General features: G+C 38.7%; 1 protein-coding gene across 5 annotated transcripts in view; it reads left to right on the forward strand.

Annotated features, from left to right (window-relative positions):
• sulf2b (sulfatase 2b) overlaps window positions 1–17,387 on the forward strand; it is a 116,802-nt gene that overhangs the window by 44,731 nt on the left and 54,684 nt on the right. For 4 of the 5 annotated variants that reach the window (XM_015364809.2, XM_015364812.2, XM_015364813.2 and 1 more), the window contains one exon: window positions 2,662–2,723. The exons of the other annotated variant lie outside the window; for it this stretch is intronic. The gene's annotated coding sequence lies outside the window, so the exon portion shown is untranslated. The remainder of the gene's footprint in view (window positions 1–2,661; window positions 2,724–17,387) is intronic. 5 annotated transcript variants of the gene reach the window in all.

Consider the following 17,387-nt stretch of genomic DNA (forward strand, 5'->3'; position numbering starts at 1 on the left):
ACCTTAGAAATATGAAAAAAAAGTAAGTCTCCTCAAAAGAGTGAATTATATGTCAATGCTGGGAAGAGGAACAGAAGCTGCAGGCCAGTTTTAGCCAGCAGTCATAATGCAATCAATCTTTACTGTCGCCAGAGGGAAGGCCAGGTGAGACAGAGGTGACAGCTTGAAAGCTGGGTAAATGATGAGGGCTTCAGACCACCTTCAAATATAGAAAGATAAAATGAAAACATGTTGGGAAATACTTAATAAATGAGGAAAATTTATTGCCTATAGCACAGGAGATAAATGCCTTAGTTAGCGATGGCCATGAGGATACAAAATGTTCCATTGCTCACATACAGTAGTTTGAATGTTTTAATAGCTGTCACACCCCAAAAGCAGTACTTATGTTATTAACCCTCTTTCCTGTGATAGCCATTACTTCAGAAACATACGGGTGACAGGAAACTAAAGGTACACTGACCTGGAAAAGGCTAACTGAGATAGAAATCAGCCAGAACAGAGAGGGAATGAAATCAGTGTACTGTATAGCACAAGTAAAGTACATGTACAAGTTGATGTTCAATCTGTGCCTTCCATATATTTTAGGCTTCATGTGAAAATACTAAACAAATGCTAAACACATTACACTCTTGCTTCTTTCTGTGCTGAGATATTGTATTTAAAGATGTTTAAACACACATGTCCAAAACAAAACGTCTGGAATTACCACATTTCAAACTATATCTAAGCATAAAAACTAATGTTTTACAATGCTGATTTTGGAGTTACCTCTGTATCTCCTGTTTTTTATGTCCCAATAAACTCTTAATTTAGCTTCACGAGCCTTGATGTAAACTGCTCATAAAAATCAGCTTCCAGTCCTGCATACAGCATTAAGAGATGGTTAGAAAATGGCATTTGCCCTGTGCCAGAAAGCTTCTAATGTGGGTGTATAACAGAGTGTCATCACACCTGTGAATATACATACAGTAATTAACTGACAACTAATCAGCTGTTTAGACACCTTGGAGCAAGCAACACCTTTAAACCAAGCTGAAATAAAATTGTGTTTGCTATATTTCTGAGAAATAATACACATAAAATAGATTATTTCTGAAACTGAGACCTATGTACAGAAAACCAAACAGATGGTTCTGCTTTTGTAGACTTGTGTGTGTTTGTCACTGCATGTGTCCTGTCATGGTCTTCAAATTTGGTATGAATTTATGATGCACATATTCACTGCTGCGCCGCACAGAATTGGATGAACTGCTTAGAAAATGGATGGGTGGATATTCACTGTTATACCTGGCTTTTAAGCGCCGCAATGTTGAAATCCTTGAATTCTTTCATTTTTTAATGCACATTTCAGATCTAGATGTTTCTGTTTATAGATTGTCCAAGGGTCATTCTTGCATCCCCACAAAACAATAAAAGGCCACAGTGGAATGTAGTAGCCAAGATGACCAAAGCACAGAATAACAACTTGATATACTGTAATTCAGCCATCAAGATATAAATTCAAAAAGCCAAGCCAGCTCATTGTGGCAAGAGCAACTTGGTTAATATGATCAATAGTCATTTCTCGAAACTCCACATGCTCGTTGGCAATGTCCCTTTTGAAAACCTTTTATTCACCTTTGCTGCCATTGCACCTAAAGACTGCTTTCTGGTCTTTCTATTTGGAGAACATTCATCTCCATTAAATTAAATCAGATGTCTTCTTAACATGCAGCAATGAACACTAGCAGTGCCTACTCTGATATCTAACTTTGTAGCTGGAAAAGGTCATACTGTATATATACAGTATATACATTATATATATTATACCCAGTGCATCAGTATGGACTAAATTTTGTGTTGAAAGCACTGGGTTCAGGTGTTCAGATGTCCAACTTCTAAGTATTCTTAGGTATTCTCTGGAGTACTCTTAAAACTACTAAAATTGAAAGCAAGGAGAAGCAGCCTTTCCTGGATATGAATAGAGCTGTCTGTTACACTGGCACACAGAGCCAGTTTAGAGGATCCACTGCTTCAAAATTTTGACAGCTTTGGACGATTCTGTGCTTGGTTTTAGAATAACTGAATTACAGGAAGTGCCTGTTTTCTGCTTTTTTAGTTTTTTGGTAACCGGATTATAACAGAAGAAATTAGGGCAAATGGCATAACACAATTTGTGGACTTACTGTAAGTAAAAAATATGGGGTATGAAACACACTACGCCAAGTGTCCCTATCAACATCGCACAGTACTTGGGACAGTAAATCAGCAGTGAGACCCACAGTCATCAGTTTGGCCATAAAGTTTAATGGGCCTGTTTATTGTGGCCAATATTGTGGCACCGATTTGTCACATCTGCTGTCTTCTTGTAAAGCCATTCAAAAGACTCATTGTACAGGAAAAGGAGTGTACATTGTTCACTAAGACGCCATTGCAAGCTTTCTGGTTCTGAAATGTCACGTTTTTTTCTTCCTCCTCACCATTTCTAAGCAGCGATAGAGAAGTCCCGCCTCATTTTATCAAGTCTGCCCTGTGAAGAAAACACAGAAACTGGAATGTTAGAGGCTTTCTATGTTTACATTGATGAGGTGCCAAGGTGTTGAATAGTTATATGTTTTTGCAAGAATGGCATTATCCCCATTTATTGTTATTGATATACGTTCATATTTGTGTTTTCAGACCTGGGTCATTGTACACGGAACAGAAAAGAGGACTGAAGAATCGTCTTCTTTTCGGACCAGGTCAGCTGAGTTTTAGTTGAGCTCCCATGTTTTATGGATAAAGAGACGATTCTCACGCGGTACTGTATATTAACAATATGAAGAAATTCGTTCTGCTTTTTTTCCTTCTGTAAGCCTATACAGTGGAACATTTGGTGGTTCATCTATTGCACACACAGACGCACACAAAATAGCTTAAGCCAAAGTCTGCCTCTGCTCACGTGTTCATGTAGCCTACTGTAAGTAATCTGTGGAAGAGTGGTGATTGCTATTGATTTTTCTGAGGTCCTTTAAAGCTTGATCCGTATGTCAGACCTGTGCGAACGCCCTGATTTACACCTTCGGATTGGCACTCGGAGTTCCATCTTTGGGATGGATTCCGTACACAGCCTTCCAGCCACAGGCGCAGATCCTTAGCCACAGAACCATGTACAATCAAAATATTTACTTTGTAAGATTTAATCTGATATGGTGCTTCATACTGATATTTATTGCATATGCTAAAATATTTAACAACTTATTAAGTAGTTTCCTTCTGAGCAAGTTCAAACAGATACTTGCTATTCTTTGTTTTTGCTGTTCCACCTAATGTAGAATGTATTTGCATCTTTTTCAATGCATGAAATGGAGCTCTAGGCACTGAGTCATAAAAATATAAAGAGCAAAAGTAATTATGTCTGGAAACAATGCTCTGATATCCGGCTTCTTCCAACACCCCAGGGAATTCCTGTGATTAGGGGCCTCCAGCTAAATGATATTTGCTAAACAAGCTGGGAGTTCCACTCCTCAACCATCATCTTTCTTATTTACCACACAAAACATGATTCTGCTTAATCTGCATTTGTCACACAGGTGATGTTTCGGCTGTGTTTTCTTTTTTGTGCACAGCATTGATGGATTTTAGCTGATATCTACAGAGCTGTTCCTGGCTGTAAGGAAAGCCACCAATTGAGAATGAAAAGCACAGTGGCTATTCCTCTCATAAATGTCAACACCTGTTCACCCCAGTGAAAGATTAAAGGATACTGTGCATTATTGTTCTGCCTCTTCTGAGATTTGAGATGAGAGAATCTGTTGGTCGATGCATTACTGCTTTCTCTCCTGTATGCCCTGTATCTGTCTTCTGCACGTTCAGGCTCACATGGACACAGGATGAATCATAATGCATGCCTGGTTTCCTGTCACAGACATTCGTGATTGAATGACAACTAGAAATGCAGAGCTATAAATTTGTTTTTTTTTTCCACTGAGAGTGAAAATGAAAAAGAAAGAGTTAAAATAATTTTAACAGAAGTACAAGTAAAATAGGCTCATTCCAAAGTCAGTAACATTGAAATTTTTGTAGAAGCTAGTTGCTATGCTCAAGATTTTTAGCTATAGAAAGTCTTCAATCAAAACAAGGGAATGTATGAACAGTTGCTGGACACCAAATTGTTATTAAATAAAAGACAAACAGTTGCAGTAACTCTACTGGAATGACCTTAAAATGGTGGATGATTGTCCTCATTTATATCTAAAATGTATGAGAATATATATTATACAGATTATTAGTAGAAAGCTTTTTTGTTTGTACCAGTTTCTAAAGTTTAAATTTTAAATTGATAATGAAAGGAATAGTTTAATAACTGCCATTTTCCAGAAAAGACTATTAAAAAATGTTGAAGCAAATGTAAAAAAATCGATGGTCCCTTTAACTTAAACTATTAGTAAAATGAATTGTGGTTTACAAATGAGCATTTTCAAACTTCTTGCATTGCAACAATACTGGATTGATAAATTAATTGTGTTTCTGCAGAATAAAAATGTTCTTTTTTAGCAGCATATCAGATTTTGTAGACCTATTTGCTGACATTTTTTAAGGTTTTATTTGCTCATGGTAGAATTACTGTATATGTTTGTTATTTATACTGTAGCTGCAATCAATTTGTGGGATGCTTTTCGGGTCTCTCATAGCCAAGCACTAATGCAATCGTTTAAAATGTGAATGTTCACTTCAGATTCAGAATGCAAAAATGATATTATGGCACGACTCCACATTCCCTCCTTCATCTTTATTAGTTTTTTTAAATTCATACGACTAAGCTCAACCATGTTTGTGAAGGCTTGACGTCCTTGGTTGTACATAATACAAAAGGCCAGGTGTTACATTTCCTTCCTAAAAAGTAACATGATCAGGTCCATGAATCCAGAAAAAACAGTATTTTAGACAGTAGACAAATTCGTATTTATAAACAGCGAATAGGAATTGTACTAAAATTTTGCACTGTGGTACACAACAATGAAACTCTTCACCAAATAATCCTTTACTGCTATCTGAGGAAATCTAGCTGTTAAAGAACAGTTTAGATGTGTTGTACAAAGTATCATATTCTTCTGGGATGTTTCCCAAACCCTGACTTTGTCTTATCTTGACCTCAGGTTTACATGTGTGATCTTCTTTCCCCTCTGTTGGCAACTGTTGTCTGCTGGGGCTTTTTTGGAAACTTGCCCGTTCTGGTTTGGAAGTTTGCTGGGTGCTGGTTAGGTACCGAATATTACAGATTTGTACCAAGTGGGTAGCTGCTAGCCCTGCAGTGTCACAGAGAGCTGTGCAAAGGAGAGTCTGCTCAGCTTAGCAGGGCCACTATTACAGATCGTGCTGTTTTGCATTTGTTCAACTTTCTCTCGCAAAGGGGGGGCCCCCGCTGGCTTCCTCTCTACAAAGCTGAGCTTGGTAAGATTCTCATATACAGGACCTTGCCCAGTGCATGGAAATGGCTTTAACCAAAGGGAAGTGGTGAGAACAACAGGAGGTCTGACCTGTCTACACAACGCCTTCAAAACAGTGCTGTTTCTCGTTTGCTTTAGTCAGTTTTAAATGTAAAAAACAGAAGTGTTTCTCCCCCCTTTAAATATTCAGCTATAGGAAACATTCGGTTAATTCTGCATTGGCGTTTTAAATTGCCTCTCTGATTTGTAGAACAACGTGACAGCAATCCAAAGAAACGGCAAAACAAAAAGAAACATATGAGTCGCTTTTAGCCTTGCCCTAGGATTGCATCAACAGCTGCATTTACAAAATACGCATTATTATCAGTGCACTGGTTACAGTTTCTTAGGGGCTAGAAATTAAATTGCAGAATGGAATGGAACAAAAAGAACCGGATGACAACTGCGTGATGCTTCTCTTTTCATTACTGAAGGCATTCTCATTGTCTGAGTCTGTGGTGGTAAGGTACTCACACCTCAGACGCTTACCCCAGCATCAGTATTTTCCATGCCCAGTTTGCTCAAAGCAGAAGCGTATCTGGGTTTCTTTGAAATCAGTTGACATCTCTTCTTGGAAGATTCAGTGACAGGTTGCTTTGTGGTTTTCTCTCACACAGGGAATTTTCTTGCCCACACTTCCCCCAGACCTCCCCCCGCCTGTCTTTTTCTATTTCCCTTAAAAATAATTGAAAAGAGTCTATTGGAAGCAAGTCTAATTGATTTACCCCACTTGCTGCTTACAAAATGGTTTGACAGCAGGAGATACCAGGCTTTGAAATATTAGGCCTAGCTTGAAGGCCTCCATAAACCCAGTGTACGATTGCCAAGCGACAGGAGTGCCAATCAGACTCCACTGGCAGAGGACTGGTGGCTGCTTGGTAGCACAGTTTACTCTGTTGATACTGCAGCGTAGTTAGAAGTAAGGAGTGAGAGCCAGAAGCTGTGTCCTGCTCGTTTGAGGGTCCTTAAAATAATTGAAAGACTTGATTTGAGCCGGCAGTTTCCTTAGAATAATTGTTTTCAGTACGTTTATAATAGTAGTTGTTAAAAACCTGTTGTATTCCTGTGTTGATAATACAGTACATCTGTAATGTATCCCTTAGTTGAAAAACTGCAGCTGGAGCAAATCTGTAATTTTCTTCTGTCATATAGACTAACATACTGTGTAATTTTGGCCACATTTTCAATCTTAATAATGGGAAACAATTTTATAACTCTGTAATATTGTACTAGCGTGTTCATTATCATTTCAATTATGAATATTAATAGTAGTACTGTGATAATGTTTTATGTCACTCATTACTTTCTTCTTCAGCAGCAGTGGGTTGGGCTGCTCTTAACAGGCATCATAGTTGGTTTGCCTTGTAAAACAGTCATACCTACTCTCTGGTATATTTCTTCTCCTACTGTTTTACATGTAGACATATGACAAGCTAGCTGACAGATTATTTGGCAACCTGTGAGAATGATCTTAGGGGTTGGACCATCTGGCGAGACTGCCTGATCAGCACAGCCTTCCCCATCTGCCTTAGTTTGTATTTTCACAAGTCACATGACAGGAAACCCTGAGCGACTGCTTGGCACTGCCAGGGCACATCACTGCCCCACTAATTAAGAAGTCATTTAGTTGGCTAAACTCTGGGTCTGTGGACTAATGACTTCATACATAAGAGGGGAAAAAAGTAATAAAGTATAAAATTCTAGGGAGTGGATTCTGGATCATTTTCATGACTTCTTCCATTCATTTAAACCCTGTGTATACAAATAAGTCAGTATTCAGATTCCTCACAGTCTTTTTGGTATGTTTGACACCTTGGCAGGCAAGAGATGTAAATGATATTTTCTTAAGCAAAAGCTCTACAGCATTTTCACTGAAATAAAAATCATAACTCCTGCAATGAACCAGTTCAGAACTCAGCTTCATCCAAGAAAGGACCAATTGAACAGCTGGGTTCTCACTAAACAGCCATTTTGCCTACATACTGTAACTGCATACTGGTAAGGCATTTGCTTTAATTAGTTTAAATTGCAATTATCGGCTATTTAAACTCTTGCAGCAAGTACTGGTAACTGTCTGCCATTCAGCTGGCCTACTCAATTTCATTCATTGTAAGTGATTGAAAATAGAATTTGTACGCACATTCAACAGCCAGCAGCCATGTCACCCTGCAACTCACAACTGGCAACCCACTGAAGCTAAGCAGGTGTGAGCCTGGTCAGTACCTGGATGGGACACCTCCTGGAAAAACTAAGGTTGCTGCTGGAAGAGGTGTTAGTGGGGCCAGCAGGGGGCGCTCACCCTGTGGTCCACGTGGGTCCTAATGCCCCAGTATAGTGATGGGGACACTATACTGTAAACAGGTGCCGTCCTTCGGATGAGACGTAAAACCGAGGTCCTGACTCTCTGTGGTCATTAAAAATCCCAGGGCGTTTCTCGAAAAGAGTAGGGGTGTAACCCCGGCGTCCTGGCCAAATTTCCCATTGGCCTTAACCAATCATGGCCTCCTAATAATCCCCCTCTATGAATTGGCTTCATTACTCTCTGCTCTCCTCCCCACTAATAGCTGATGTGTGGTGAGCGTTCTGGCGCACTATGGCTGCCGTCGCATCATCCAGGTGAGGCTGCACATTGGTGGTGGTGGAGGGGAGACCCCATTACCTGTAAAGCGCTTTGAGTGGAGTGTCCAGAAAAGCGCTATATAAGTGTAAGCAATTATTATTATTATTATTATTATCTTCAGTACAGCTCGACTGTCTCTAAAGCAAAAATACAAACATGACTAACATGCAGGCCTCTTACTATTCTCTAACCTAATGTTTAATTATTCATTGATTGCTGCATTGTGATTTGCTTGGTCAAGCAAAGATAAATTTAGTTGTACACTCTTTAATTTGCACAAAGAAAAATAATTTCTAAAAGAGAAAAAAAGATCCATTCAGGTCTTCAACCTTTTAGTGTTGGTAATTATTGCTAGAACAGAACTATGTGCAGTCCTGGTGAACCCATTTGCTAATCTGTGCTTTGAATGAAGCATGAAATAGGATCTGTAGCAGACTGAGGTGTGAAGACGTTACCCTGGCTAAGCTCCAGAAATAGCTATGCAAAACTGTGTGAACCCCTATTATTTAATGTTGTAGTTAAGTCTTTTGGAGGTGACAACAGCAGCTTAACACAGTCAACACAGCACAGTGTAATGAAATGATACAATAATACAATGCATACAATACAATACAGTATATAGTACAGTACTGTATATATTTGCACAGCATTTGGTATTAAGACAGCAAACTGTAAATGAAGATTAAGAGAATTAGTTCCTGATCAACAGCTGGTACCAATCTGTGTAATTTTTCTCTCCAGAAAAGGCCAACCTATCATTCTGTGGCTAATTTTCATCAAGGTAATGAGCTATATTGTGTGTATAGTGTTCTAATAACTGAGGAATGATAAATGAATCCAAGCATCCAGGTATATTTCACAGTTTGGAACAAACATCCTTTTCACAGTTTGATGGAACATTGCCAGTTCGCAAGAGGTAGTAAAAAACCTGATAGGCTCCAGATTTATCTACTGACAGAATGAGGAGACTAATGATTGCTCTTAAATGGGATGTTGGTTCAGTTACGTTACTGTAAAAGAATTGGACTATAACAAAACAACATCTCTGTGTATTGAGTATGTATTCTACTCCTGGTCCTCCGTAATGACAGCCAATATAGAATAATTTAATGAAAGTCTTTTACCTGTACATGGAAAGATGTTTACTAAAAGAAAAAAAATGTATCCTGAGTTTTGATTTATAATTGAATGGTCACAGGACTTGGGCCTTTCTATAGTAAATTATACTATAAATGAACCATACGCAGATGAGATATGTCCTAAGCTAGGAGTGATTCTTTACAGGTTCTATATTTTTCATTCTGTATAACCAGTCGAGAATCACCAGTTGTCTCATGTTTTTGCACAGAGAGAATGAGCAAGGGCGGACATCTAGAGCCCACTCACCTCTCACAGCTGTCATTGCAAGCCTGTAGGCTCCCAGGGAGTCACAGGACCTGATGGTTTTCCAAGAACACCCGTCTTCAGCACCTCTTTGCTCAGAAATGTTTGGGAGAATCCCCGTCATCGTTAATTAGTGATATGTGACCCAGTCCTGATCTGACACCATCTGGCCATAGAGAACGATTTTATCTGTTTGTTTTTTTTTTTTATCAGTCCTGGAAACTTTATTGAAATGCATGGAAATCTAAATGGTTAAGCTCCACAGCTTTATTTTGTATCCTTTGGGGGTTCGGCGCTGTAACTGAATGGAAGAAATACAAATTACATTCTCTCGCTCAATTATAGTTTCTTATTTCCATGATGTGCAATCGCTTGCACGAGGTCAAGCTCACAGATATAACAAAACATTGCAGTTGCTTCAGCTGCAGTTTAGAAATTCAGTTCAGATGCTTCTGTAGGATTGTGTAATGGATTTCAGTAAAGCACAGCAATGGAAATCCCTTCATATCCCTGGTCTCCTGTTGATAATCCTTATATGATTACTCTGTGCTACCAAGTAGAAGATCCTAGAATTGGTTTGTGTTTTGTCATGGGTATGCTGATTACATCTTATATATATATACTATGTGCCACAAATTTCAATATTTTTTACAAGTATGAGCAGTTACAAATATTTTTTGCCCTCTTTTAAACTCACATACTCTCTGCAGTTTTCTTACGCGATGTTCTAGACTGTGAGGAGTTTGTCACAAAGATTTTTTTTACTTTCTTATATTTGATATCCTTTGTTAACAGCAGCAAGTTTTGGCAAATATAGTGCCATCCACATTTATCCATAACCTTTGATGAAATAGGAAAAAAACCTTAAATAACAGATAAACTCAGACAAAATAATGTTTCTTGCTTAGAAAATAAATGTGACACAGCAATTTGAGTAGTGTAACAAATACCTTAATGATGGACGTTACAGGAACAAGATGTAGATTAATCTTTTTGTGGATTTTTTATCCCCCGAACTGTGGAGGTCAATGATCATTTGCCTGCAGTATTTGAAGAGCTCTCTGAACTTAATCAAAATGATTCATGCTGCTACTAAATGTTTTCCATCTTTTGCCTCCTTTTATACCCCAGGAAAACAGGAAACATTCAGAAGCCTCCATATACTTTCTGAGGTTTCCATTGCCCTTCAACAGAGCAGAATGTTAGTGTAGATTTTAGACAGATATGATATTGCTCTCTGCAGTGCATTTATGATTAACATTGCTAAAACGTTTAACAAAGACATGATATCCAACTGTTATCCCAATTCTGGTATGAATGGAGGGAACTGTAGGTATAAGTTAAAAAAAGGAATTAAAAAAAAAAACAAATTCTGAAACCAAGACCTCCAGTCATTTAAATCAGGGGACACAGTAACATAATTATATTTATATATTTATATAATTATGGGATTTTCTCTTACTTTTGCCATTTACAGTTACAGGTGGTTCGGAGATAATTGTATGGTAAGTGTGCACATGAACCAGATTCAATTCTGAAAAGTCTGATGGACTGACCTTTCTTCCCCTCAATGTACAGTCTAGACCAACCCCAATTAAAATCAGCATCCTTGTCTTCTCAGGTAGCAGTTCCTCGTTTGTCCTGACAGTGATCATGTAAATGATGGGTTTCTCTATTCTTGCAGCTGGGCATAACAAGTTCACAAGTCAAATAAGAAGAAATCTTGCCTCTGAAGAGATACCTTTTGAATTACAGTGCTGTACAACATTTTGATCTTCACTAGTGAGCAGACCAATGCTATCAAGCTGCATTAAGGCTGCAAAATGGCCTTGTACACAAATTGGAATATTTTTTAAGGTGATTCATTTTAAACGTCAGAAGTCTTTTTCTTTGCAATTATTTAAGAAGCGCACTCTCCAATTAAAAAGCACTGTTACTGTACCCACCTCATTTTAGTTTCCGTTATTTTAAGGAGAAGGAAGAAATTTATAGCTTACGAAAATAAATTGACGGATTAATTCCACAGGCAGACGGTCTCATTCGTTTTGTGATGCCATAGTCATGTCTGGAGGAAGGCTCTGTCAGGATCGATATTAAGATTGATAGCTATTTAGTATTCGCCTATCATAATGCAGCATTAATGGAATTCAGATGACTTACAAACTTTACTCCTGTCTTATTTCCATTTTTTACCTTTTTGCTGATGACAGTCTGGCTGGGGGTGTATTTCATTAATTATAAATATCATCCTCCAAGTTATCAAGTGGCATTTTGTCGAAGGGTAATATGTCAAGCAAGAAAATAGCAGTTTTAAGTGTGTCAGGCAAAAAATAGTCTTACAAAGTTTTTTATTTTATTTGAGCTTTCACAAAAATTGTAACTGCTAAATTGTGCGTTAAGACTAATTTAGAATAAGGGGAAACAGTAACTTCTATATTGCAGTTTCTAAGAGGCTTGTACTGGTGTTTGTTTGTCCATGTTGCTTTCAATGAAATTTGGCCAAGCACTTGTGTTTGGCTTGTCTGGGACTGTTGAGGTGACAAATATACAGTAGGAGGCACATCTTGGAGGTTAGTGTCATTTCAAAACTCTGGGTTGCCATGGGAGTAAGGATTGAGTAAGCTGAGCTCATGTAGCAGGCCGGCTTGTTTTGACAGGAAGATAATGTAGGCTTAATTTGAAATGTTTGTGTCACGCAGCAGTGCTGACCTTGACACTGTTTGTGGTTTTTCCGAAGGGAGAGCTCACCCAGTGCAGTGGCTACATTAGAGGTTTTGTTTTATCCTTTTTTCTAACTAGTCTCTCAGTGCTAATGGAACCCAGCAGGGCTGTGTTCGTTTCTGTTTGGCACCTGGCCAGGAAGCAGCATAATTATGAACCCGTCCTTTAGTCAGAGAATTGTTTTTCAGGTAATGGTATTGCTACTTGATACTGTGAAATAGGTAAGTACTCATCATGGAAATTATAAGACATATTAGGGGCTCCATCCTGTTAGCTTTGCCTCAGAAACCTCCCTATCCAGTTAAATTAGTTTATTTTTTTATTATTTCAAAAGGTATCAGAATTCCTTGCGATAAGAAGTTTTAGCACCCCTTATGTTGCATTTATATCAGAATTGCAGATCGAGAATGCTCATGCTTTGAAACTGTGTAGTACAAAATGCACACATGTCCACAACAGCATTTAACATAAATACACAACAATATTAGCTACTGTATGATTTTTTAAATAATTGATCTTTTCAAGTATATTCAGTACCACAACACAGATTCTTCATGGCACTGGGATGTTTTGCATGCTTGAACAGTTGCATTCTTTTTTTAGCATTCCCTTCAGTATATAAAGTCAATAGACATTTTAAGATGCATGTCAGTTCTATTTTATTTTGTTTGGCCTAGCCAGTTACCCATGACCTTTCCCTTAAACACACAGGCTGAGAGCCTCACATTCTAGAGATCTACCATCAGTAGTCTCTGAAGAACCTCTTGAGACCCTCTTGACCCCTACTTCCCCCGTTATCCTAGTGGCCCTGCAGTCCTCCATTGATCCATGTGTAACCTTCAATTCACAAAGTCATCCCTGGACGCATGGGATCTCTGGAGTAGAAGAAAGCAATTCTGCATATAGTGTTTTAAAAAATAAAAAAATGAGCTGAGCTGAAATTAAAAGATAGAGTTTAGTGTATTTTTGTTAATCACCAGAACTGATCTATAAATGAAATCAAATGGAAGGTCATTTCTTTCACTATAGTTTGATATACTGTAGGAAAGACCTAAGAATGTCTACTAGTCTGATTTAACAACATTAATATAGACAACCAGCCTATAGCAGCTATGGATCGGAGACAGAAAGCTCTGTGGGAATTAAACTTTGTCCAGAGTGTTGATAATCCCAGTTTCTTAATTCCCTGCTACCAAACATCTATTTACACATTCTGAAATCTCAGCGATAGAGTGGAAAATTTTCATTGAAATGTATTAACTTTGCTTATAACAATTCCCACTGTGCAAAGCAAACCAGAAAGAGTGTAAAAAACTGTGGAGTCTTATGCAATTCCTACACGTGGGATGATCCCGTACAAACGAGCTCATTTCATGTTGCTATTAGTTGTGCTCTGCGTCTGATGTGTGTGTGACAGTGTGGCAGGAGCAGGCATGTTAAGCGCAACAGATGGCCTGACTGGGAGGCAGAGCCAAGGTATCTGAGTTGTAGACTGGGAGCCAGTTGTTGGGGGATTGCCAGTTCAGAGCACAGTCACACTGCAGATCTCCTTAGGGCTAGAGGACCAGCCCATTGCTCAGTTTCCCCAGCTACTTTAGCAGCTAAACGGTCTTCCTTGCAACTAATCCGAATCTGAAACATTGAATCATATAGTATTTGCTTCACACAATGAGCCAACCCCGTTATTTTATTAAGAATGAAAACTTTCCTAGACAGCCATGGCTTTCTCCTCCACATCATTGTAAGAAATCAGAAAAGGCCGATGAAAGTTCCTGTGACTGGTAGAGCATGCTCCAGCACTATTTAGCCGACTGGGTGAAGAGGCTGCCAACACATTCAAGCTCATTTAATTTATTTGGCAACAGCCGAGTACAAAATAAAATCTTTCCTTTGTCAGCATGCATTAAATGCAGCTCATTATATCGTAAAGAAATGCATTAAACAGTCCACTGCCTGGCTGCCTGTGAGAAAGGCATAACTCCATAAGATTTACAAAGCATCATGCAATGCAAAAAAAAGGAGGCACAGTTATTGTGAAGTTAGAGCTGAGGTCTAGGTGATGGAGCTACTGCATTCACTATCCATTTTATCGTCATGACTCTGTGGAAGTATGAGTTGATCCATTGATGTGTGAAGCATGCACAGAGAAGAGCAAGGCTGGCCATTATCATTCAGGTTTTGCTCACCTTATATTTGGTGAATGTATCTGTGGCTGTAATGCTAATAGTAAAACCTATAGCTTGCAGGCCGCACATCACTACTCCCAGGAGAAGAGAAACTGTACTGTTTAATTTAAGCGAGAGAATATGTAACAAGCTAGTCAGCCATATTCCTAATGAACAGTGAAACATGAGCCAGAACTCAGAAATCCAAAAACAGGAGGCATTTCGTGACCCAAAGCTGTGCTGTTGAAACCATTATCCAGCTTTCTTTTAAGAAAGTGCTGGATATGATCCTAGGATAATTTAACATCTAACTACCCACTAGAGTTTAATTGGAGCTGAATGCCCTCCTCTTGTTTGTAGGTTTTGTTATGTTCTAAGTGCAAATCCTGTTGGTCTCAGGATGCAACTAATGCTAATAGCTTATCTACTAGTTATGCTGTCCATCTGATTTGAAAGATGAATACAGATAACCCGCTGAAGTAACCGTGGGTTAGATAGGAAAGGGTCTTTAGAGTGTTGCAAGTTCCTGTGTAGCGTGTAGTTGTTTGGAGTTCAGTAATTTCTTTTCTATAAGAAAAAATAAGAGCAATTGGAATTCGGCAGCACCTCACAACACACGGTAAAATGTGTTTCACATAGATAATTTTCAGCCGTCTTTTAGTCCTTTAACAGTTAATAGTTTCAAATCTGCTAATTGAATTTAAAGTCTAGCACCTGCATACTTTTTGAAAATATTTTGTGGATACCCAGGAGATAACTTTCTCTTCATTAAGTTTTTCTACAGAAAATATCTGGACAACTGTAATGTATGCAGAGCTGTTATAATGCATGTTCCTGTATGCATTTTCAATAAAGGAACTTAAAGAAGGTACTGTTGACCTAGGAAAGTTTCCCTTAAGGACAACTAACACCCTCTGTTGTGGGAAATAGAGTTTTCCCTGCATGTAGGTCGAGGGCTGTGTGGTCATACCTTGAGCAATTATTCAAAAGAAACTCGATTTAAACTGAGTGATGGCTAAATTAAGATCAGGTGGGTTACAGAAGAAGAGGAAATGAGTGCCTGTCACATGTTTTTTTTTTTAATTTACGAGCCCTATAAAAATGAAACTTTTATCTAAACTGTAGAATACTGAAAGGAGTTAATAAAGTTGGACACTTCTAGGACAACTACTTTGCATTTTCTCTAATGAGCTTTCTACAGCCTGCTGCTTTTCATGCTGAAGAGGAGCTCAGGGACAGCGTCAAAGCAGCTTTTAAAAAAAAGGGCCAGAAGTCATAATGACACTGTATTCAAATGAACTGAATTTAAAAACTCTTATGCAGTAAACTTTTTTCCAAGTAATGACACAAAAAGGCAAGCAGTGAAGCCATCTTTGTAACAATACCAAAGTGTTACAAAGTTCTACAATGGCACGTGTTCTTAATGCTGTTTTGGAAAGGTCTGTGGTTGCATTATTTGCCATTGTTACAGGTTAAAAATTAAATGATTACAGTATGTGAATTTTTAAATTTTGCAATCAAATAAAGATAAAGGTGACAAAGTTCCCATTTTATTTTAATGTATTTGGAATAAATTAGAAGTGCCTGTTTTTATAACACACCACTTTTAACTCGGCAAGCGGCACTGCTGGCTCACAGATGTCCAGGAGATTACAGATGTCACTGCGCAGAAGCCACAGTAAACTGGAGATTCCCTGGCCAATTCAAAACTAGCCACAGCCACTGCTGTTGCTTGGTGGACCCAGTCAAGTCACGGGCAGGTAATAACAGACAGTAGCTCGGGCTCGATCTGGTGAAGTCTGGACTCCAGGCCTCAATCTCCAATCCAAGAGAGTGTTTTGGCTAATGGCGGCACTCTGAAATGGCACTAGAATTTATGATAAAAAAAACTGTTCAGCCTTGGCATATTTGACTGATGCCCCTGTGAAACAATTTCCATTGTGTCGCAATACACTTCTGTTGAGTAAACCATCTTGGTAAGGAAAATTGATCATTTTTACATAGCTGCCTCCTGCAAGAAAAAGCCCAACTGTCCTGAAATATCAATGATTTAGCATCTTTTACACCCTCCTAAGCAAAGCCTCCCAGCACACCTATTTATTTTGTCCCTCCTGGTTGCTTCATCAGCATAGGGAGAGAAACGAGCCTGCCTGCACATCTGCTTTGAAGTAATGACAGGCAGCCTTGATGAGGTAACTGTGTAGCACGGGCGGTGTTTGAGGAGAGCCAAGGTCTTGGATTTATGACAGTCCCTTTCGCCAGAGCGCTGTGAGAAAGCTTGTTGTTAATGGGAGGTGCCCGCAGATTTATGGAGTGTTTTGGGCCAGAAACGAAGGGCACAGTTTGAGGAATGGCTCACCAGGGACTGCTTAGACCTGCGCACAATTTCAGAAGTTTATTAGCAGGCGCCTGTAGGATGGACAATGACTGATACATTGTAAACCACAGAGAATATTGTGTTCCTGCTAATTGTACCTCCATCCCTCGCCCGGCTGCTGTGAATAGAGCACCTACTTTAACGGCTCACTCTGTTTTTATAGGCAAACTAGAGGTGAGGCTCCTATCTCATAAAGCAAGGGGACTCTTGTTTCTCCTGTTCAAGAGCATTGTAAATAGTAAAAGTGCATCATGGGAAGTAATGTGATCTGTTATTACGACTGACTCAGGCGAATAGACCTCAGTCTTGCAGTCTCACCATAAATCTTCAGATGCTATATGTGGAGGTGATGTTTTTTGCCATGATGGGTCTTAGTATCATTTCAGCTGGTAAAAAAGTATGTAAAACTGACTTCAGGTGTTAATATAGAAAGGTATTTTAGTAATTTATTATAATAATCTATTTTTCTAAAACTTGATTTTTGCGAAACACTTAATACTAATAATTAATACTATGCATTTAATAGAGTTGGCAGACAGGTTTTTAAAAGTGTGATGTGTCTTGTTGATCTGATATGTGCTCAGAGATCATCCCACAGTCTTGGAGCGACAGAAAGGGAAGCTTGATCTCTTCGTGTTCAGATCCTTGTTTTGGGAGCTGAAAGAAGACCA

The sequence above is a fragment of the Lepisosteus oculatus genome, chromosome 16 (assembly GCF_040954835.1).
Source record: "Lepisosteus oculatus isolate fLepOcu1 chromosome 16, fLepOcu1.hap2, whole genome shotgun sequence".
Lineage (NCBI taxonomy): Eukaryota > Metazoa > Chordata > Actinopteri > Semionotiformes > Lepisosteidae > Lepisosteus > Lepisosteus oculatus.